Source organism: Oncorhynchus mykiss, chromosome 17 (genome assembly GCF_013265735.2).
Source record: "Oncorhynchus mykiss isolate Arlee chromosome 17, USDA_OmykA_1.1, whole genome shotgun sequence".
Lineage (NCBI taxonomy): Eukaryota > Metazoa > Chordata > Actinopteri > Salmoniformes > Salmonidae > Oncorhynchus > Oncorhynchus mykiss.
Window position 1 is genome coordinate 80,916,764 of NC_048581.1, and position 25,035 is coordinate 80,941,798.

The 25,035-nt window shown below is 43.7% G+C and overlaps 1 pseudogene; it reads left to right on the forward strand.

The window, feature by feature from the left end:
• The window catches only part of LOC110494684, a 45,521-nt pseudogene extending 24,556 nt beyond the window's left edge, over positions 1 to 20,965 (forward strand).
• The last annotated feature ends 4,070 nt before the right edge of the window (positions 20,966 to 25,035 follow it).

Here is a 25,035-nt window from a genome sequence, read left to right on the forward strand (position 1 = left end):
TCGCCCTCCCCCTATCCCCTGGCCCTAGGCTAGGGCCTACCAGGAACCAGTCTGACTGGTTGACTCTGCCTGCCGCTTCGCTCCGCTCTGACAGGGAACAGGGACAGGAAACCTAAGCTTAGCCAATGCCTTGAATATACTGACTACATCCCAGTGTCTTCCTTAAAGAGTTTGGTTTCTTCTACTGTACGTAATGGCCTTTTGTCTCAGTGAACTTCCTCAACCCATATGTTCGTTGTCCTCATCTGTCTCCTCCTCTTCTGTACTTCTCTAAATATAACACCAGTTTGAACCAGGACAGGTGTCTTGCTATCTGTCTGTCCTCAGCTATGTGCGCTGATGATATACCTCAGGAATAGGGACAGGAGTTTTAGCCTACTTGGTTATAATATTTTGGGGGGTTATTATATTTGTCCTATTACACACAAGGGTGTTATGGAAATGTGTTTCTTTCCTACCCCGTCTCCCCCTGAGATACCCTCAGGGAGAAGGATCACAGCCATTGTACAGCGCCCCAGGAGCAATTAAGGTTAAGTGCCCTGCTCAAGGTCTCAGTGACAGATTTTTCACTTTGTACCCTTTTCACCTTGCTCCGGTATTCGATCCAGCGACCTTTCGGTTACTGGCCCAATGCTCTAACCTTGAGGCTACCTGCCACATGTTTAGGAGAAACACTTGACCCTACTAATTAGTCACTAGCGTTAAAATGCTCGTTGATTGATTTACAACATGAGTGAATGTCAGGATTTTAGCGTGGTCAGTGAGACTGACATTTCTGTTTTTTTTTGTTGCATGCAGGCATTGGCAGTCATATCAATTGTCATGTAAGCCTGTGTCTTGTTACTGTCTGGACTCCAGAGGCCTAGTTGGGGATGCTTAGAGAGTCCTTGTCATTTGGAAAGACAAGGTTCTGTTATGGTGTTGCTGTCCCTCATCGTTCATGTGTAGGCTGCTTGATTTGATGAATGTTTTCTTCACTCTGTATCTCTTGTGTCTTGTGCCCACTCTGTCTCCACTCACCACTGTCAACTAAGGGACGGGTACGGCTGTAGGTTCAATGAGACCACTTAAAGGAAAACACATGCAATGCCCGCCCCAAATATGTCATTTTCAGCTTAAAAGTATTTTCTGATTGGTTGATTTAGTGTTGAATTCCCAATTGACTCTTACACCGAACCCAAACCGGCTGCGCGCTTGCACCATCGTGCATAAATGTATTTTGTCCCCCCACACCAAACGTGATCACGACACGCAGGTTAACATATCAAAACAAACTCTGAACCAATTACATTAATTTGGAAACGGGTCGAAAAGCATTAAACATTTATGGCAATTTAGCTAGTTAGCTCGCACTTGCTAGCTAATTTGTCCTATTTAGCTAGCTTGCTGTTGCTAGCTAATTTTCCTGGGATATAAACATTGAGTTGTTATTTTACCTGAAATGCACAAGGTCCTCTACTCCGACAATTAATCCACACATAAAACGGCCAACTGAATAGTTTCTAGTCATCTCTCCTCCTTCCAGGCATTTTCATCTTTGAACTTATATGGCTATTGGCATCTAAACTTTCATAATATTACTACACCGACCGGCAACACAGTTCGTCTTTCAATCACCCACGTGGGTATAACCAATGAGGAGATGGCACGTGGGTACCTGCTTCTATAAAACAATGAGGAGATGGGAGAGGCAGGCCTTGCAGTGCGATCTGCGTCAGAAATAGAAAGGACATTCGTTGACACGCGTGAGCAGTGTGGGTGCAATAATTGAAAAACATAGATTTCTAAATTTATTTTGCGACGCGAGCGGTGTGGTCAGCCTATTAGCCTCTATGCTAGCCCAGGGATTGCCAACCCTCCTGGGCAGCTCCTGTAGGATTTTGTTTCAGTCTAACTTTAAACACATATGATCATATGAATTATCTCCTCCTCAGGATTAGCTGGTGTAGTTTGCTATAATATGACTAGAGCAAAAGCCTGGCTAGGTTAGATAGGATAGATTTAGACAAGCATTGCTTCTTCATCTTACCTTCTGATAGGCTAAAGACATGTAGTGTATTTGGAGTTTAAAAAGGCTTCTGAAGTTTGTAATTTCCACTTTATAATTTCAGACTTGATTTTCCCTTACGAAAAATGTATCAACCCATACAAAAATGGCCATTAATTTTAGACGGGTTGGCTGACAACGTCGCGATAACCACTCTGTTTTTCCCCATAGCTGTGCACACATTGTAGTTGCTAGTGGTAGCCCAGTAGTTAAGAGTGCGCGGCCAGTAACACAAAGGTTGCTGGTTCAAATCCCAGAGCCGGCAAGGTGGAAAAATCTGCCGTTCTGCCCTTGAACAAGGCACTTAACCCCAAACAACAACTTCTCCCAGTGCACTGATGACTTGGACATTGATTAAGGCAGCCCCCCCTCTGATTCAGAGGGCTTGAGTTAAATGCGGACGCCACATTTTGGTTGAATGCTTTCCGTGATGTGCAACTGACTAGGTGTCCCTTTCCCTAAACAACCAACCCGTCCGTCTATAATCCACATAATTCACATTTCCTGTTGCTCCAAGATTATTTTCCTGCTGTAGGAAACTGGCTAAAATTAAGATCCTACGTACTGTATGTAGGTGAACTATCGCTCAATTATCTAATAATTTGAGATGTACAGGTGTGCCGCGGGGGTAGGGCCGCGGGGGTAGGGCCGCGGGGGTAGGGCCTAGGACTATATTTTCTATTGCCTGAATGAAATGAATACCTGAAATGTAAATAATGTTGAAGGACTTTTCTAATCTGAGTTGGGTCCAAGTTGGCAACCGGTTTAACTGTCTACCCATGTACTGGCCTGATCCAGTTCTCTGTGTTATGTTGTTCTGCAGGAGTTCTATGAGCATGCTAAGACCCTATGGCAAGACGAGGGGGTGAAGGCCTGCTTCGAGAGATCCAATGAGTACCAGCTGATCGACTGTGCACAGTAGTAAGTACCCACCCACTCTTTGCCCCTTTATGAAACACACACACACACACACACACACACACACACACACACACACACACACACACACACACACACACACACACACACACACACACACACACACACAGACAGACTCAAACTTCAGGACAGGTTAAGTATTAATTTAACTGCTTTGTTGCTGACTTATTCAATTTGTCCAGCTGACAATGGCATCCTTAATCTACAGTATGGCTGTTGTTTCACTCTACAGTATGGCTGTTGATTCACTCTACAGTATGGCTGTTGTTTCACTCTACAGTATGGCTGTTGATTCACTCTACAGTATGGCTGTTGATTCACTCTACAGTATGGCTGTTGTTTCACTCTACAGTATGGCTGTTGATTCACTCTACAGTATGGCTGTTGATTCACTCTACAGTATGGCTGTTGTTTCACTCTACAGTATGGCTGTTGATTCACTCTACAGTATGGCTGTTGATTCACTCTACAGTATGGCTGTTGATTCACTCTACAGTATGGCTGTTGATTCACTCTACAGTATGGCTGTTGATTCACTCTACAGTGTGGCTGTTGATTCACTCTACAGAATGGCTGTTGATTCACTCTACAGTATGGCTGTTGTTTCACTCTATAGTATGGCTGTTGTTTCACTCTACAGTATGGCTGTTGTTTCACTCTACAGTGTGGCTGTTGTTTCACTCTACAGTGTGGCTGTTGTTTCACTCTACAGTGTGGCTGTTGTTTCACTCTACAGTGTGGCTGTTGTTTCACTCTACAGTGTGGCTGTTGTTTCACTCTACAGTGTGGCTGTTGTTTCACTCTACAGTGTGGCTGTTGTTTCACTCTACAGTGTGGCTGTTGTTTCACTCTACAGTGTGGCTGTTGTTTCACTCTACAGTGTGGCTGTTGTTTCACTCTACAGTATGGCTGTTGTTTCACTCTACAGTGTGGCTGTTGTTTCACTCTACAGTATGGCTGTTGATTCACTCTACAGTATGGCTGTTGTTTCACTCTACAGTGTGGCTGTTGTTTCACTCTACAGTATGGCTGTTGTTTCACTCTACAGTGTGGCTGTTGTTTCACTCTACAGTGTGGCTGTTGTTTCACTCTACAGTGTGGCTGTTGTTTCACTCTACAGTGTGGCTGTTGTTTCACTCTACAGTATGGCTGTTGTTTCACTCTACAGTGTGGCTGTTGTTTCACTCTACAGTGTGGCTGTTGTTTCACTCTACAGTGTGGCTGTTGTTTCACTCTACAGTGTGGCTGTTGTTTCACTCTACAGTGTGGCTGTTGTTTCACTCTACAGTGTGGCTGTTGTTGAGATTGTGTTTTACAAGAGCTTGTTTTTTTATTTGTATATGCTGGAGATTTGTGCATATTCTAATATATTTTCATTGTGGCTGTGTTGGGAGGGAGAGGGTTGGCTGTGTTGGGAGGGAGAGGGTTGGCTGTGCTGGGAGGGAGAGGGTTTTACAGTAGAGCTTACCTTTCCCTCATCGGCTCATAGCTTTTCATTTCTGGAATTGTTTCTTATCTGTTTTTTTGTCTCTGTCAGACCTGACTATGTTATAAGTCATGCACTGGTCACATGAATCCAGAGTTCTTGGAAGATGGATGCTGTTGGTCATGAAATCTCTCCCTTGTTTTGAAATGTGATTCTGGTTTGTTATTCTTAGCCCAGGATGCGAGCCGCTCCTGGGACGTCAAAGACAGGCAGGAAGACGACAGACGGAGAGGCAGGCAGGCAGGTTAGGTTAGACAGTTAGGTGCAGGCTAAAGGGGGAGAGACATATAGATGGAGGTCTTTCCTGCATTGCGGGGTATGTATGTCAGCCCTCCTCCAGTCTCCCACACCCAGCAGCCCAGCCTGTGTTGTGGATCAGATGCTGGGTAGCCACACCGGAAGTGCTCCCCTCCCCCCGCTGTGTACTTATGTAAACGGAGAAGCAGAGAAGGGGAGAGGGAGAGCTATTTTTAACTCAGGCTAGCTGCAGAAGGAGAAATAATTAGTGTGTGTGTGTGTTGGGGAAAGAGAGACAACTTTAGCATCAATGATGGTGTCGGCATGGAATGAAAATCTGTCTGGGTTAGTGAGGGAAAGTGAAAACCCTCCCTCGGTAATGTTCCCCCCTCTCTGTGTCAGTGATAAGGACATGGTAGTGTTCCCCCGTCTCTGTGTCAGTGATAAGGACATGGTAGTGTTCCCCCGTCTCTGTGGCAGTGATAAGGACATGGTAGTGTTCCCCCGTCTCTGTGGCAGTGATAAGGACATGGTAGTGTTCCCCCGTCTCTGTGTCAGTGATAAGGACTTGGTAGTGTTCCCCCATCTCTGTGTCAGTGATAAGGACATGGTAGTGTTCCCCCTCTCTGTGGCAGTGATAAGGACATGGTAGTGTTCCCCGTCTCTGTGTCAGTGATAAGGACATGGTAGTGTTCCCCCTCTCTGTGTCAGTGATAAGGACATGGTAATGTTCCCCCGTCTCTGTGTCAGTGATAAGGACATGGTAATGTTCCCCCCTCTCTGTGTCAGTGATAAGGACATGGTAGTGTTCCCCCCTCTCTGTGTCAGTGATAAGGACTTGGTAGTATTCCCCCTCTCTGTGTCAGTGATAAGGACTTGGTAGTGTTCCCCCCTCTCTGTGTCAGTGATAAGGACTTGGTAGTGTTCCCCCCTCTCTGTGTCAGTGATAAGGACATGGTAGTGTTCCCCCGTCTCTGTGTCAGTGATAAGGACATGGTAGTGTTCCCCCTCTCTGTGTCAGTGATAAGGACTTGGTAGTGTTCCCCCTCTCTGTGTCAGTGATAAGGACTTGGTAGTGTTCCCCCCTCTCTGTGTCAGTGATAAGGACATGGTAGTGTTCCCCCGTCTCTGTGTCAGTGATAAGGACATGGTAGTGTTCCCCCGTCTCTGTGGGAGAGATAAGGACTTGGTAGTGTTCCCCCTCTCTATGTCAGTGATAAGGACATGGTAGTGTTCCCCCGTCTCTGTGGCAGTGGTGATAAGGACTTGGTTGTATTCCCCCCTTTCTGTGTCAGTGATAAGGACTTGGTAGTGTTCCCCCTCTCTGTGGCAGTGATAAGGACTTGGTAGTATTTCCCCTCTCTGTGTCAGTGATAAGGACTTGGTAGTGTTCCCCCCTCTCCGTGTCAGTGATAAGGACTTGGTAGTGTTCCCCCTCTCTGTGTCAGTGATAAGGACTTGGTAGTGTTCCCCCTCTCTGTGGCAGTGATAAGGACTTGGTAGTATTCCCCAACCTCTGTGTCAGTGATAAGGACTTGGTAGTGTTCCCCCTCTCTGTGGCAGTGATAAGGACATGGTAGTATTCCCCAACCTCTGTGTCAGTGATAAGGACTTGGTAGTGTTCCCCCTCTCTGTGGCAGTGATAAGGACTTGGTAGTATTCCCCAACCTGTGTCAGTGATAAGGACTTGGTAGTATTCCCCAACCTCTGTGTCAGTGATAAGGACTTGGTAGTATTCCCCAACCTCTGTGTCAGTGATAAGGACTTGGTAGTATTCCCCAACCTCTGTGTCAGTGATAAGGACTTGGTAGTGTTTCCCCCCTCTCTGTGTCAGTGATAAGGACTTGGTAGTGTTTCTCTTCTCTGTGTCAGTGATAAGGACTTGTTAGTATTACCCCTCTCTGTGGCAGTGATAAGGACATGGTAGTGTTCCCCAACCTGTGTCAGTGATAAGGACATGGTAGTGTTCCCCCTCTCTGTGGCAGTGATAAGGACTTGGTAGTATTACCCCTCTCTTTGGCAGTGATAAGGACTTGGTTGTATTCCCCAACCTCTGTGTCAGTGATAAGGACTTGGTAGTATTCCCCATCCTCTGTGTCAGTGATAAGGACTTGGTAGTGTTCCCACGTCTCTCTGGCAGTTATAAGGACTTGGTAGTGTTCCTCTTCTCTGTGTCAGTGATACGGACTTGGTAGTATTACCCCTCTCTGTGGCAGTGATAAGGACTTGGTAGTATTCCCCAACCTCTGTGTCAGTGATAAGGACTTGGTAGTGTTCCCCCTCTCTGTGGCAGTGATAAGGACTTGGTAGTATTCCCCCTCTCTGTGGCAGTGATAAGGACTTGGTAGTATTCCCCAACCTCTGTGTCAGTGATAAGGACTTGGTAGTGTTCCCCCCTCTCTGTGGCAGAGATAAGGACTTGGTAGTGTTTCCCCCCTCTCTGTGTCAGTGATAAGGACTTGGTAGTGTTCCCACGTCTCTCTGGCAGTTATAAGGACTTGGTAGTGTTCCTCTTCTCTGTGTCAGTGATACGGACTTGGTAGTATTACCCCTCTCTGTGGCAGTGATAAGGACTTGGTAGTATTCCCCAACCTCTGTGTCAGTGATAAGGACTTGGTAGTGTTCCCCCTCTCTGTGGCAGTGATAAGGACTTGGTAGTATTACCCCTCTCTGTGGCAGTGATAAGGACTTGGTAGTATTCCCCAACCTCTGTGTCAGTGATAAGGACTTGGTAGTGTTCCCCCTCTCTGTGGCAGTGATAAGGACTTGGTAGTATTCCCCCTCTCTGTGGCAGTGATAAGGACTTGGTAGTATTCCCCAACCTCTGTGTCAGTGATAAGGACTTGGTAGTGTTCCCCCCTCTCTGTGGCAGAGATAAGGACTTGGTAGTGTTTCCCCCCTCTCTGTGGCAGAGATAAGGACTTGGTTGTTTTTCCCTCTCTGTGGCAGAGTTAAGGACTTGGTAGTGTTCCCCCCTCTCTGTGGCAGAGATAAGGACTTGGTTGTGTTCTCTGTGTTGATAAGTACTTGTTCCCGCCTCTCTGTCTCAGTGATAAGGACTTGGTGGTATTCCCCACCCCTCTCTGTGGCGGTGATAAGGACTTGGTAGTATTCCCCCCTCTCTGTGGCGGTGATAAGGACTTGGTAGTATTCCCCCCTCTCTGTGGCGGTGATAAGGACTTGGTAGTGTATCTTAATCATTTTAGCAATGCAACAGGGTGACATGTTGACTGTCCGAAAGGTGCTGAAATAGACTGTAGGCAATCACTTCATATACAACGTCCATGTGATTGCATGGCTTGTCACATTTACCAACCCTACGCTCCGTAGTTTTATTTAACTAGGCAAGTCAGTTAAGAACAAATTCTTATTTACAATGATGGCCTACCCAAGGTAAAAATCTGTCGTTCTGCCCTGAACAAGGCAGTTAACCCACTGTTCCCAGGTAGGCCGTCATTGTAAATAAGAATTTGTTCTTAACTGACTTGCCTAGTTAAATAAAGATGCCAAACCCTAACCTGGACGATGCTGGGCCAATTGTGCGCTGCTCTATGGGACTCCCAATCACGGCCAGTTGTGAAACAGCCCAGGATTGAACCAGGGTCTGCTGTGATGCTTCTAGCACTGAGATGCAGTGCCTTAGACCGCTCTGCCACTCGGGAGCCTCATGTATCTGCCTCATTTCATTCTATACCACATGGATTACCACCCTCTCATGGGCATCACAATTAGGCCAAGAAGTTATGAAATGGCTGTTGTTGCAAGTATATTTCTTATTGTGTTGTCAAAATGTCTTTCTCTGGCTGAGCGCTACATTTTCATTCCATAACAACCGCGATAAAACATTTTACGTTACAGATTCTTGAGGGCAAACTTTTACCGGATCCTGTTATGAATTGGGGGTCAATTTGGGGAGTGCCTTGAGTTCCAACAGCAACATACAGTATAGACGTTATGGTAATATAGATACTAAACCAAACAGAAACCCAAAACAACATGTCAAGTAGTTTTGATCTGTGGTTGAGACCTAGTGAGAGCACGGTTAACCTGCATAAATCTCAGTCCTACATGAATGTCACAGAAATGAATCTCAAAATAAAAAGCTCTTTCCCTGTGTATTAGGTGTATTATGGTCTTGTCTGACAATCGCACTGCTCATTGCTCTGTCAAAATCATGGGTGGGGAGGAGTGTACAAAACACTCCAGGCCACTCTTGAATGTCGAAACTAGATAGTTAAATAAAAAATGTAAAATAACTGCCCTTTTTCTGGCCCACAAATTGCTTTTGATGAACCAATCGGCCCTCCGCTGGTTTTTAAAAAGCCCAATGTGTCCCTCGAGTCAAAATTGTGTTTGCTTTGTACTAATTCTGTATTCCATACCAAAACTTGATAAACTAGGCTTCATTTTGCATTTGTATCTCAGTTTCCCTTATAAGATTTGTACCTAAACGCACTACATAATTCAGTGAACAGGACTGGGAAGTGAAGGTGCGATGCCACAGACAAAGCAGAGAGAGGTTGTTGAGCTGCTCCCCTCAGGCTGATGTGGACAGCTTTAGGAATGCTGAGGAAATAGGGCTGTGTGGAGTAGCCTAGGCCAGAGGTTCTCAAACGTTTTGGGCCAGGAACCCCATATGTGATAGCAAAGTCTTCTTTAGTGAGATAAAATAGTATACAAGGAGTTTTAATCTGACTTTGGCAGTGCGTGAACCAAGTCTTGGGGCCCTGGGAAGGAACATTTTAAATCAAATCAAATGTATTTATAAAGCCCTCCTTACATCAGCTGATATCTCAAAGTGCTGTACAGAAACCCAGCCTAAAACCCCAAACAGCAAGCAATGCAGATGTAGAAGCACGGTGGCTAGGAAAAACTCCCTAGAAAGGCCAAAACCTAAGAAGAAACTTAGAGAGGAACCAGGCTATGAGGGTTGGCCAGTCCTCTTCTGGCTGTGCCGGGTGGAGATTAAAACAGAACATGGCCAAGATGTTCAAATGTTCATAAATGACCAGCATGGTCAAATAATAATAATCACAGGCAGAACAGTTGAAACTGGAGCAGCAGCACGGCCAGGTGGACTGGGGACAGCAAGAAGTCATCATGCCAGGTAGTCCTGAGGCATGGTCCTAGGGCTCAGGTCCTCCGAGAAAGAAAGAGAGAATTAGAGAGAGCATACTTAAATTCACACAGGACACCGGATAAGACAGGAGAAGTACTCCAGATATAACAAACTGACCCTAGCCCCCCGACACATAAACCACTGCAGCATAAATACTGGAGGCTGAGACAGGAGGGGTCAGGAGACACTGTGGCCCCATCTGATGATACCCCCGGACAGGGCCAAACAGGAAGGATATAACCCCACCCACTTTGCCAAAGCACAGCCCCCACACCACTAGAGGGATATCTTCAACCACCAACTTACCATCCTGAGACGAGGCCGAGTATAGCCCAGAAAGATCTCCACCACGGCACAACCCAAGGGGGGGGGCGCCAACCCAGACAGGAAGATCACATCAGTGACTCAACCCACTCCTTAAAGCCCCACCTCCTGGCATTGGAGAGAAATGTGTGTAGTTTTCAAGCTAATTTCCTGCTATTCAAAAAAGTATAGTCCTTGGGCAGAGATTCTTGTTGTTGTTGCAGCTTTAAAGCTCATGTCCTGTAATTCTACACATTTTGCAGGTTTAAAGCTTAAATTACAGTGCATTTATGTAATTATAAAATCAAAAATGTTTTAGGGCAATACAATAAGTATTACGTTCTAAAATGTGTAATTGGTAGAGTACTGTGGATACCAATATCCCTGTGAGCCTCCCAGACCCATTTTGCCCAGGGTTAAGAACATACATTTTAGATAACACAATGATATTACATTGTACTATATTACACCCTCTAAACTTATTCCACGGATGCCTTGGCCAACAGTCATTAAATCTGTTGTTGTTAGTAATGTTTTTCATGAAACGTAAACAATGTGACTAAATATTTTTAGATCTGGCCGTTGACCTGCTGCAGTACCTCCGCGACCCCAGTTTGAGAACCCCTGGCCTAGCCTACTAGCCACTGACATATGTATCAACGGAGCTATAGACCATTCAGTCTGGCCTGTCAGTTCTACTTTCTCTCAAAGCCACACTATCTTTACTTTTCTGCTATACATTGTTCACTTGGTAAACTCTTCTCTCCCATTCTCTCTCTTTCTCTCTCCCCATCCAGTTTGTAGTAGTGTCTCTGCAGGAAATGGCTGGGACTGAGTCATCACATGAGGGAGAGAAGGAAGGAGAGAGGGAGGCAAAGAGAGAGAGGGAGGGTGAGAGGTTTCACTGGAAACAGGGTTGGTGGAGAGCGTAAGAGGGCTTTTCAAACTGAAAGGCCTGAGTTTGTGTGTGGGTATTTTTGTGTAGTCGCACACACTGCACGCATATAAAATCCTCCCTATTTATCTAGCTGACTGCATTTCCAGCGTGAGAATAGGTAAACAGTTGTTGGTTCCAGGTGCATGGCCATAGCATTGTAGCGCGTCTCGCAACTTTCCTGGGGTGTATTCATTAGTCGGATTCCATTGCAAAACATTTTCTGTTACGAAATGTTTTGTAACGAAAACGAGACTAATGGATACATTCCAGGAAAATTGTGAGACGCACTACAGTGTTACGACCGTGCAGCTGGACAAATTCAGGTAGGTCCCTCCCGGTTTCGTCCCACTTGCTCTGTTTGCTTCAGTTTGGTTCGCAGAGTAAACCGTAAACGTGTCTGTTGCAAAACAGATTCCGAATAATGAATACAACCCTGGTCTGCGTACGTAGTTACATTGTTGCGATCCCAGACGGTTGTTATTTCTAGAATGCTCTCCTGTTTAGAGCCCGTGTTGCCAGACAGTTGTTATTTCTAGAATGCTCTCCTGTTTAGAGCCTGTCACCCCTTTCCCTCTCTACTTCCAGCATTCTGTGCTCAACAGCCCTTTTTGGGGGGGCTCTCACCCTCCCTTTGCTGGTCTCTCTCCACATTTCCCTCCCCCTATTTTCTTCTTTCCCTGCCTCTCTCTCTCTCTCTCTCTCTCTCTCTCTCTCCCTCTCCTCTTTCTTTTCTGTGTCTGTCTCTCTCTCTCTCTCTCTCTCTCTCTCCCTCTCCTCTTTCTTTTCTGTGTCTGTCTCTCCCTCTCTCTGGCCCCACTCCAGTCACTAAAGATTTGGAGCTGATAGTCTATTTATAGCGCCTGTGGTTCTGTCACCATAACAACCAAGCTGGAGGCCAGGGCGCCAGGGAGCTATTTTTGGAGCAGCTCTGTAATGTCTTCTCTCTCTTTTCTCCCTTTCTCCCTCTCTTCTGTGTCAGAGCGTCTTCTGGGTGTGTGTGTGTGTGTGTGTGTGTGTCTTTTAAATACGGAGGGATGTTAGGGATAGTGAAATAGTGGGTGGTTTGCAATAATATATTTAATGTAGTTATAAAAATGATGATCCAATGTAATGGGTTTAATTATCATACTATTTACAATCTGTAATCAACATTTTTGTAAAGATTAGGATCAGGACCTTCATATTCAAGGAATACAGTGCCTCGCGAAAGTATTCGGCCCCCTTGAACTTTGCGACCTTTTGCCACATTTCAGGCTTCAAACATAAAGATATAAAACTGTATTTTTTTGTGAAGAATCAACAACAAGTGGGATACAATCATGAAGTGGAACGACATTTATTGGATATTTCAAACTTTTTTAACAAATCAACAACTGAAAAATTGGGCGTGCAAAATTATTCAGCCCCTTTACTTTCAGTGCAGCAAACTCTCTCCAGAAGTTCAGTGAGGATCTCTGAATGATCCAATGTTGACCTAAATGACTAATGATGATAAATACAATCCACCTGTGTGTAATCAAGTCTCCGTATAAATGCAACTGCACTGTGATAGTCTCAGAGGTCCGTTAAAAGCGCAGAGAGCATCATGAAGAACAAGGAACACACCAGGCAGGTCCGAGATACTGTTGTGAAGAAGTTTAAATTTTTAAAAGTTTAGATTTGGATACAAAAAGATTTCCCAAGCTTGAAACATCCCAAGGAGCACTGTGCAAGCGATAATATTGAAATGGAAGGAGTATCAGACCACTGCAAATCTACCAAGACCTGGCCGTCCCTCTAAACTTTCAGCTCATACAAGGAGAAGACTAATCAGAGATGCAGCCAAGAGGCCCATGATCACTCTGGATGAACTGCAGAGATCTACAGCTGAGGTGGGAGACTCTGTCCATAGGACAACAATCAGTCGTATGTTGCACAAATCTGGCCTTTATGGAAGAGTGGCAAGAAGAAAGCCATTTCTTAAAGCTATCCATAAAAAGTGTCGTTTAAAGTTTGCCATAAGCCACCTGGGAGACACACCAAACATGTGGAAGAAGGTGCTCTGGTCAGATGAAACCAAAATTGAACTTTATGGCAACAATGCAAAACGTTATGTTTGGCGTAAAAGCAACACAGCTGAACACACCATCCCCACTGTCAAACATGGTGGTGGCAGCATCATGGTTTGGGCCTGCTTTTCTTCAGCAAGGACAGGGAAGATGGTTAAAATTGATGGGAAGATGGATGGAGCCAAATACAGGACCATTCTGGAAGAAAACCTGATGGAGTCTGCAAAAGACCTGAGACTGGGACGGAGATTTGTCTTCCAACAAGACAATGATCCAAAACATAAAGCAAAATCTACAATGGAATGGTTCAAAAATAAACATATCCAGGTGTTAGAATGGCCAAGTCAAAGTCCAGACCTGAATCCAATCGAGAATCTGTGGAAAGAACTGAAAACTGCTGTTCACAAATGCTCTCCATCCAACCTCACTGAGCTCGAGCTGTTTTGCAAGGAGGAATGGGAAAACATTTCAGTCTCTCGATGTGCAAAACTGATAGACATACCCCAAGCGACTTACAGCTGTAATCGCAGCAAAAGGTGGCGCTACAAACTATTAACTTAAAGGGGCTGAATAATTTTGCACGCCCAATTTTTCAGTTTTTGATTTGTTAAAAAAGTTTGAAATATCCAATAAATGTCGTTCCACTTCATGATTGTGTCCCACTTGTTGTTGATTCTTCACAAAAAAATACAGTTTTATATCTTTATGTTTGAAGCCTGAAATGTGACAAAAGGTCGCAAAGTTTAAGGGGGCCGAATACTTTCGCAAGGCACTGTATGTATTAAGCCACGTTTCAAATGTTTTACAAAACTGATAGACTTGTAGACTTGCATGGTAGACTTGCATGGTTAATCTCTGTATCAATGTATCCATGTATGTTCCAGGTCCACTCTCTGTTCCTGATCTAGCATCTTCTGCGCATGTGCTCAGCTAGCAAACACCGCCATGACACTGCTCACTAGCATGGTGTGGAATATTATTATCTCTTGGAAAGGCTGGCTCGGAGTTGTCTTTTCTCTAACAGTGTGTGGTGGATCAGTTATAGGCTGGGGGACGGCTGAGAAACAGGTCCAGATATGCAGTGGATGACATTATGAGATGTAGGAAAACATTTAGAAAGACTCCTTACACGTCTTTCATCGGAAGTAGAAAAATTATTAGGACTCTTAACCAACAATAAGCAAACCCATGTTGTACTAAACCCATGTTGTACTAAACCCATGTTGTACTAAACCCATGTTGTACAAACCAGAATGTGTTTAGCGTTTTGTTGAAAATAGAAAATCGTGAGAGGACAATGCCTCAAAATTCTGACCTTTTTTAAATGATGTATTTTAGGGGGTTTTAGTTCAATAAGGTGAACTTGACCCATTAACAATTTGACTGTACAATGTTATCGGTTGGCATCGGTAGATCCCATATATTTTCTTTGGTGGAAAATGTAAACAAATAATCATTGTTATATAATTCACATGATTCAGTGTGTGTGTGTGTTGTCTTTTAAGATTTTTGGAGCTATGCCCCAGAGCTATTAAGTTATGCCACATTATAGCCTGCTTTGTAGAACATGTCTCTGTTATTAAATTTAGGCTATTGTTACTTCAAGTTAAATATAGTCAAGTTAAAGATACTGACATTACTGGAAATCTCAAAGGCTGGGGTGGTAAGTTAAATTTCCATTTACCAGTGCTGGATAAATGGACACAGACTATATCCCAGAAATACTTTTGAGATCACCAAACTAGTTAAAGAAAATATAAAAAAAAACGTCAGTCTGCCACCAATAAAAGCACACCAGGTTAGTGTTTCTACATCATTATTCAGTCTGACTACTGGGGAAGGGTTATTATAGGACTAGCTCTATTAATAGGGAGAAATTCTAAAATTGAGATGTGTATTTGGACTGGATCCGTGGGCACATCAGAGCAGTTGTGGTATGAGAACAGCCTTGCCACTCAGCCCCAAGAGGGAGGTGGTAGCTAGCTGGCTCTGCGCATGAGTGCGTGTGTGAGCATGAAGCATGTCTGTCTATGTGAATGTCTGTCTATGTGAATGTTTGCCTGCCTGCCTGCCTGCCTGCCTGCCTGCCTGCCTGCCTGCCTGCCTGCCTGCCTGCCAGCCAGCCAGCCAGCCAGCCAGCCAGCCAGCCAGCCCCCTCCTCTCTCTGTGTGTGACCTGCAGGCCTCTGGTCACATTTCACACCAGTGTGTCACATTCCTAGTTATATCAGAGGGTTATATACCTCTTCCCTGAGAGGCAGCCAAGCAGCACACTGATTGTCCATGTTGGGGTTCTGGACATGAGACAGGTTACCAGGCCTCACATTCCTACAGCCAGTCTCCAATCAAATCAAAGTTTATTGGTCTCCATGGGGATCTTCAGTAATGCCCTGAATCACTGCACTTCACTGTGGAATTTAGCTGTTTTACCTTCATTTCAGACAGCAGTCATTGTATTGGGGTGGCAGGGTAGCCTAGTGGTTAGAGCGTTGGACTAGTAACCAGTTGCAAGTTCAAGCCCCCGAGCTGACAAGGTACAAATCTGTCGTTCTGCCCCTGAACAGGCAGTTAACCCACTGTTCCTAGGCCGTCATTGAAAATAAGAATGTTTTTAACTGACTTGCCTAGTTAAATAAAGGTAAGAGAAAAAAAAAAGAAAAAAAATAAATAAATATATATATATATATATATATATATTTGACTGTTGGGACGGCACAACACACAATACCTCTCTGATATTGAAATGTGTAGCCTATGACCATGGTGTGGGGTTGGGCTTGTCACACCATTCTGCCCAGTACACTGGACCAATGACGGCAGTCCACACTGCAGGTTCACATGTAGAAAAAGAGGGAGGATCCGATCCGTCTGCTGGCTGGCCACAACAAGTCACATCAGTCTAAAGGCTCTCTAAATTCAGCGTAGACATATTTAATGGTTCAACTATATGCATATAACATTTACAGAGTCCCCCCCCCCCTCACTATTACTACTACAGCAGCAGCTCCAGTGTCTGACAGAGCAAACGGCTGGTGACTCACACTGCAAACCTCTGATCTGGCTGTGGAGAATAAATACACCCCTCTGCTGGTCGGTTGTGGAAGTGTTATCTTTTTGCTTTACTGGTTGGAGACTAAAGTCTCCCTCCCCGAGTCTCAATCTGCCTGGTATGGAATTTGCCAAGTGGCAGGATGACCGCTAGCTAGTGCCATCTTGAGAATGTTTACGGTCTGATTAGTTTGACAGGAAATGTATGGTGAAACATGTAGTTGGCTGAATTCACAGACAGATAACATAAATCTAATGTCTCAAATGCAGCACCCAGTGAGGTTTTGGTATTTGACAATAGTTCTGGTTTGAGAATGTTTCAGAGTTGGTAGGCTGATGTTTGGTAATTCTGGGTACTGTGTGGGTTTCGGTCATCTGTCTCTCATGAATGAAGAATATTGTTATATTTCTTGGAGTATTGTCCATTTGGGTATAGTACTAATTATGTATTTCTGTCAGTTGTATGCACAATATACTCTATAAATATCACATTGTGTCCTTTAATATCTGTCAATAAATGTGTAATCCTCTTTTACAGCTTTCTAGAAAAGATTGAAATTGTGAAGCAGAGTGACTACTCTCCTACTGATCAGGACCTGTTGAGATGCAGAGTACTGACTTCGGGGATTTTTGAGACAAGATTCCAAGTAGACAAAGTCAATTTTCAGTGAGTTTGAAATGGCAGCCATTTTTCTTCAAGATGAATACCCTAGTTAACTGTTGATCCCTCTGTGTTTCTACTACTTGTTATCAGTGGATATATTGGGCAGTAAGTAACTCACTGTCTTTTCTCCTCTCCCAGTATGTTTGATGTTGGAGGTCAGAGGGATGAACGCCGAAAGTGGATTCAGTGTTTTAATGGTAAGGTCTCTGCACCATCTAATGCTGTTGTATTTCTACCTACAATAGTGTATAAGCAAATGGCATGTGATACATCCACCTTCACATCCATGTCCAGTATCATGTCTAACCCAGTGGTGGTTATCTCCTTGTCTGTCTGTCTGTCCCTCCAGATGTGACAGCCATTATCTTTGTGGTAGCCAGTAGCAGCTACAACATGGTGATCCGGGAAGACAATCAGACCAACCGGCTGCAGGAGGCCCTCAACCTCTTCAAGAACATCTGGAACAACAGGCAAGACCTCTCTGTCCTCTACCACTTTCAGTTCTCTCCCACTTACAAAGCCACTCCTGTCCTTGACATACTGTTGTTTTGTGTGATTCCCAACCACAGCAGTTGCCGATATGGATTGTTGACCTTTTTATGCTAATTTAAAATGTCATTGATTTGAATACATCCACTTCAACTCCCTTTGTTATTGTTTCTCTCCTCAGGTGGCTACGGACCATTTCTGTCATTCTCTTCCTGAACAAACAGGATCTGCTAGCAGTGAAGGTGCTTGTGGGGAAATCTAAAATTGAAGAGTACTTCCCAGAGTTTGGGCGCTACACTACACCAGATGATGGTAAGGGAAACTCTCTACTGGAACTATTCAAGACTGGCAACGTTTCAAGTTTATCTGTAAATGTAACAATTGTAATAATATAACTTTGAACACTTTGGATCACTTTGGATCACTTTGGATCACTTTGCGAACTCTTCTCTGGTGAAGAATGAATCTGGTTAACATGGATTATTTTACTGATGGAAATGAAAATGTCTGGTATACAGTGATTAAACAGATTAAACAGATGCTGGTATATAACTGATGTCCACTGGGTTTGATGTCTCTGTCCTTCCCAACCAGCAACACCAGAGCCAGGGGAGGATCCTCGTGTCACAAGGGCAAAGTACTTCATACGTGATGAGTTTCTGGTACATTCATTAATGTCTAGTCACTTTTTTGTTTACCTTTTTGTGTAAGAAACCAAGCATATTGTGAGACTGTAGTAGCACCAAAAGTGTATAGAAGTCAGGCCAATATGCACACAACCATATGTGATAATGAATCCCTTCTCTTCTGTGTGGCCTTTTCAGAGGATCAGCACAGCCAGCGGAGATGGAAGGCACTATTGTTATCCCCATTTCACCTGCGCAGTGGACACTGAAAACATCCGGCGCGTCTTTAATGACTGTCGAGACATCATTCAGAGGATGCACCTACGACAATATGAGCTCTTGTGATGTGAGTGGGAGGAGAGACTCCCAGTGTTCTGCCTATCCTTGATCAGTTAGTCCCCTCGTCACTCAACCAGCCCTCCCTTCCATCCTGAAAAACAAACACCTTCTCCTGGGGACGTTGTGTTTCAAAGTAAGAAAGTGACAGTGCAGCCAACAGACTCCTAAACACAGTACTGTACCTGTAACAAACCAACAGACTCCTAAACACAGTACTGTACCTGTAACAAACCAACAGACTCCTAAACACAGTACTGTACCTGTAACAAACCAACAGACTCCTAAACACAGTACTGTACCTGTAACAAACCAACAGACTCCTAAACACAGTACTGTACCTGTAACAAACCAACAGACTCCTAAACACAGTACTGTACCTGTAACAAACCAGGACTGCTAAACGCGCCACTGCACTTTGAAACTGTGCTCAGGACTGCAATGTGCAATCCGTGGCTTTTTTCCTCGTGCACTCTCGCTCTCAAAAACAAACGCAAGGAAACCCTCTCTCATTTTCAGTGTCTCACATTCATTCTTCTACTTGGAAATATTCCTCTCACACACACACACACACACACACTATCTTCAGTTACTCTGGCAAGAGATGTCCTCGAGAGATGCAGTATGTACAGTACGGAAAAATGGAGGAATGTAACCAATAAAGAAGCGGGTTGTGAGCACGTTCTGCCTGGGGATGGATGGATGCATGTAGAACTGAGTGTGACTCGGACACAAGACTGTCACATGACTTGCTTTTCTGGAATCAATGAGGAAAATCTCAACATATAATACATGAATTCATGCATACAGTGAACGTCATGCAGTGCAAAAAAATCCAAGCTATATATATATATATATATAGATATATATAGATAGATATTTATATATGTGTATATATATATATATATACATATTATATATTCCTGTAATAACACAAGTCAACTTTTAAGTTTGTTAGTTCCCCATGTTGTGTGTTGGTGTACACTGTGTGTGTGATCTGCCTTTGTGCACCATTTAACCCTGTTTCCTACCTCCCAAATCACCCCGTCTATTCTCCTTCTCCCTCCCTTCCCCCTCCCTTCCCCCTCCCTTCTCCCTCCCTTCCCCCTCCCTTCCCCCTCCCTTCTCCCTCCCTTCCCCCTCCCTTCTCCCTCCCTTCTCCCTCCCTTCCCGCTGCTACCAGACTCCAGCTCACAAAACACAGAACTATTTTCCACACCTGGGGATTGTAGACCGACTTTATTTAACAAGGAAAGAATGACCACAACACACGGAAATAAAAAGTTGAGGGAGCAAAGGACAGACATGACACACACACACACACACACACACACACACAGAGTCCTGTCCTCATCACTTACCCCTACACATCCCTGTCCCTGCCACCTACACATCCCTGCCACCTCTCCTGTCTCCCAGCCTCCGAGCATTCAGTCTGTCTGTCTTTATTTTACTGCTGGACTATTATTCTTGTACAGACTGTAAAATGTATTATTTTGTACAACTTTATTGAACAAAAAATTACTTGTAGAAGATCCCTGTGCCTTGATCACGACTGTACGTATAAAATGAGCTAAGAGCTAAGATGTAAGGTATGTTTCACTGCGCTGTACAGCTAGGCAAGCCTCAGCCGCCCTGGGTAGGGGTGAGGTGAGGGGACGAGGCTGCCATCTGTTGCTTAGTTACCATTTTCCCACATTTGTTTGTCCGTTGATTAATTTGTTTTGCTTTACTTTCCTATGATTTTATATATAATAGAATTTAAGAAGGAAAATTAGCAGACATCCCATCCTAATGTTTTGAAGTAAAATATATTAAACCCTAACACAATTGAATATATATAAAATATATTTCAGATTGTATATTTTATATGTATGTTATTCTCTATAGTATCTCCATTGTGAGCTCTCTCCAGGTTTTCTTAGTTTTTTGTCACCAACATCGGCCTACATTTAATCTGGGTGTAATGGGAGGAGTTTATACTCATTTGTATTTCTTTTTTTAAGCTTTAACTCTTTTAAAGGAGAGGATAATATCCAAATGCAAAACATTGCTTGTTTCTACATAAACCTAATTATTTTTGCTTAAAAAAATAAGAAAAAATGTATTAGTGTTTGGTTCATTTTTAGTTCTGCCTTGCAGAGGCTGAGTACCATTTATTTTTCGAAGCTACCATTTTCTGTCATGTCCATATTCACCAGACGGAGCCTCTTCTATTTCTGCAGCCTTGCCCTACTACCAGGTGACAACCAAGATGACCCTCTCTGTACTATAGAAAATGACAGTACACATTCAGCCATATGACTATGCTCTGCCATGGCTCTGTGATTTACAAATGCATAGGAGTATTTATGTATTTATTTGTCAACTTTTGCCAGATTTGAACATGAGAGTACACTAAGCCTCACTCTTGAGGCATAGCCCTTGCCTTTTTCAAATGGTGGTACTGTGACAGTGGTGGGAAACCAGATTTCAGCTATTTCGTTAATTTAGTATAGTTATGTTGATGTCTCCTGTGTTTTCCTAGCCCAACTCGCTGCAGCAATAAGTGAGTGTAATTTTAGCACCAAAAAACACCTGGCTTTTTTTATTTTTACATTGAGTGTTTTCAATGTATGTTGCTTTTCCATGTGTCTAACACTTCTTGTACATTTTGTACAAAGACTTAAATTACGTCTGTAAAAGCAGAGTGTTACACTGTCTGAGTAAAACACACACACACACACACACACACGGGATAGGAAGCTTTGTTCGGGTACAACAACTGGATAGATCATGAGTTCAAGTTTCAACTTTTATTTGCCACGTGCACACAGGAAACAACAGGTGTACATTGAAATTCTTACATTGAGAGCTCTTTCCTAACAATGCAGTGATAATCATAGAAAAAATAGAATAAAAAATGAAAGTTAGAATAAAAGCCACACAAGAACTACGATGAGAGTTAAAGAACACGAGAATGCAAGTACAGTGCATTCGGAAAGTATTCAGACCCCTTGACTTTGTCCACATTTTGTTACGTTACAACTTTGTTCTAAAATGGATGAAATAAAACATTTTCGTCATTGATCTACGCACAATAACCCATAATGACGAAGTGAAAACAGTTTTTTTAGACATTATTGCAAATGTATTACAAATAAAAAACAGATACCTTATTGACACAAGTATTCAGACCCTTTGCTATGAGACTCGAAATTGAGCTCAGGTGCATCCTGTTTCCATTGATCATCCTTGAGCTGTATCTACAACTTGATTGGAGTCCACCTGTGGTAAATTCAATTGATTGGACATGATTTGGAAAGGCACACACCTGTCTATATAAGGTCCCACAGTTGACAGTGCACGTCAGAGCAAAAACCAAGCCGTGAGGTTGAAGGAATTGTCCGTAGAGCTCAGAGACAAGATTGTGTCGAGGCACAGATCTGGGGAAGGGTACCAAAACATTTCTGCAGCATTGAAGGTCCCCAAGAAAACAGTGGCCTCCATCATTCTTAAATGGAAGAAGTTTGGAACCACCAAGACTCTTCCTAGAGCTGGCCACTTGGCCAAACTGAGCAAACGGGGGAGAAGGGTCTTGGTCAGGGAGGTGAGCTCTGATAGAGTCCCAGAATACCTCTGTGGAGATGGGAGAACCTTCCAGAAGGACAACCATCTCTGCAGCACTCCAGCAATCAGGCCTATATGGTAATGGCCAGACAGAAGCCACTCAGTAAAAGGCACATGACAGCCCGCTTGAAGTTTGCTAAAAGGCTCCTAAAGGACTCTCAGACCATGAGAAACAAGATTCTCTGATGAAACTCTTTAGCCTGAATGCCAAGCATTCAGGAGGGAATCTGGCACCATCCCTAAGGTGAAGCATGGTGGTGGCAGCATTATGCTGTGGGGATGTTTTTCAGCGGCAGGGACTGGGAGACAGGATCGAGTGAAAGATGAACAGAGCAAAGTACAGAGATGCTTGTTGAAAACCTGCTCTAGGGTGCTCAGGACCTCAGACTGGGGTGAAGGTTGACCTTCCAACAGGACAACAACCCTCAGTACACTGCCAAGACAATGCAGGAGTGGCTTCGGGACAAGTCTCTGAATGTCCTTGAGTGGCCCAGCCAGAACCTGATCGAACATCTCTGGAAAGACCTGGAAATAGCTGTGCTGTGACACTCCCCATCCAACCTGACAAAGTTTGAGAGGATCTGCAGAGAAGAATGGGAGAAACTCCCCAACTACAGGTGTGCCAAGCTTGTAGCGTCATTCCCAAGACTCGAGGCTGTAATCGCTGCCAAAGGTGCTTCAACAAAGTACTGACTAAAGGGTCTGAATACTTGTGTAAATGTGGTATTTCAGTGTTTTGTTTTTAATACTTTTGCAAAAAATTCTAAAAACCTGTTTTTGCTTCGTCATTATGTTGTGTGTAGATTGATTAGGGAAAAAACTATTTAAACAATTTGAGAATAAGGCTATAACGTAACAAAATGTGGAAAAAGTCAAGAGTTCTGAATACTTTCCGAATGCACTGTATATACAGGTCAGCGCCAGTACCTTACTGGAGTGGATGAGGTGGGTTTAGATGTGTAAAAAGAAAAGAAAAGTGGATGAACAATGAGCTCCAAAAGAATTGTGACACTTCTGTTTTTGTTTTGGCTCTTTTGAAATGATACGAACAATGACTATGGTTAAAGTGCAGACCGTCAGCTTTCATTTGCGGGTATTTTCACCCATATTGGGTCAACTGTTTAGAATCTACAGCACTTTTTGTACGTAGTCTAACCCCCCCCCCCCCCCCCCCCCCCCCCTCTTTCAGGGGACCAAAAGTATTGAGACAAATTCACATAGATGTGTAGTAAAAAGGTAAATATTTGGTCCCATATTTATAGCACACAATGACTACACCAAGCTTGTGGCTACAAATTTGTTGGATGCATTTGCTGTTGAGTTTCAGAAATGAGTGGTAAATAATGTATTGTGTCATTTTGGAGTCACTTTTATTGCAAATAAGAATATAATATGTTTCTAAACACTTACATTAATGTGGATGCTACTATGATTACTGATAATCCTGAATTAATCGTGAATAATGATGGGTAAGAAAGTTACGGACACACAAATATCATACCCCCGAGACATGCTAACCTCTCACCATTACAATAACAGGAGAGGGTAGCATTTTGGAGGGGGGTAAATTATACACTAGATGGCCAAAAGTATGTGTACACCTGCTCGTGGACCATCTCATTCTAAAATCATGGGCATTAATATGGAGTTGGTCCCCCTTTGCTGCTATAACAGCCTCCATTCTTCTGGGAAGACTTTCCACTTAGATGTTGGAACATTGCTGCAGGGACTTGCTTCCATTCAGCCACAAGCATTAGTGAGGTTGGGCACTAATGTTGGGCGATTAGGCCTGGCTTGCAGTCGGGCATCCAATTAATTCCAAAGGTGTTCAATGGGGTTGAGGTCAGGGCTCTGTGCAGGCCAGTGAAGTTCTCGACAAACCATTTCTGTATGGACCTCGCTTTTTGCTATTGTCATGCTGAAACAGGAAAGGGCCTTGCCCAAACTGTTGCCACAAAGTTGGAAGCACAGAATCGTCTAGAATGTCATTGTATGCTGTAGCGTTAAGATTTCCCTTCACTGGAACTAAGGGGCCTAGCCTGAACCATGAAAAACAGCCCCAGGCCATTATTCCTCCACCAAACTTTACAGATAGCACTATGCATTCGGCAGGTAGCGTTCCCCTGGCATCTGCCAAACTCAGATTTTTGTTTGTTGGACTGCCAGATGCTGAAGTGTGATTCATCACTCCAGAGAACGCGTTTAGCGGCAAGCTTTAAGCCACTCCAGCCGATGCTTGGCATTGCGCATGGTGATCTTAGTCTTGTGTGCGGCTGCTCAGCCATGGAAACCCATTTCATGAAGCTCCCGACAAACAGTTATTGTGCTAACGTTGCTTCCAGAGTAAGTTTGGAACTGTGAGTGTTGCATTCAACGACAGACGATTTTTACGCTCTTCAGCACTGCTCTCCCATTCTGTGAGCTTGTGTGGCCTACCACTTTGCGGTGGAGCCATTGTTGCTCCGAAACGTTTCCACTTCACAATAGGAGCATTTACAGTTGATCATGACAGTTCTAGCAGGGCAGAAATTTGACAAACTGACTTGTTAAGGTGGAATCTAAGCACGGTACCAAGTTGACAGTCACTGAGCTCTTCATTACGGGCCATTCTACAGCCAATGTTAACTATGGAGATTGCATGGCTGTGAGCTTGATTTTATACGCCTGTCAGCAACAGGTGGCTGAATTAGCCGAAACCACTAATTTGAAGGAGTGTCCACATACGTGTATTCCACAAAGTGAATTTATGCCTCTAACTTGCTCACTCGTCATTATTCATGATTCATTCAGCATTATCCGTAATCATGGTATCATCCACATTAATGTATCAGTGTTTAGAAACATATTATATTCTTATTAACAATAAAAGTGACTCTAAAATGACACAATACATTACTCACCATTCATTTCTATTTGGCACAGCAAATACATCAAACATTTCTAGTCACAAGCTTGATGTAGTCATTGCGTGCTATGACTACGGGACCAAATACTTAACTTTTTACAACTTCAAAACAAATATAAGTGAATTTGTCCCAATACTTTTGGTCCCCTAAAATGGGGGGGACTATAAACTAAAAGTGTTGTAATTTGTAAACGGTTTACAGGAGAGGGTAATACACCCTCATATTAAAGCTGACAATCTGCA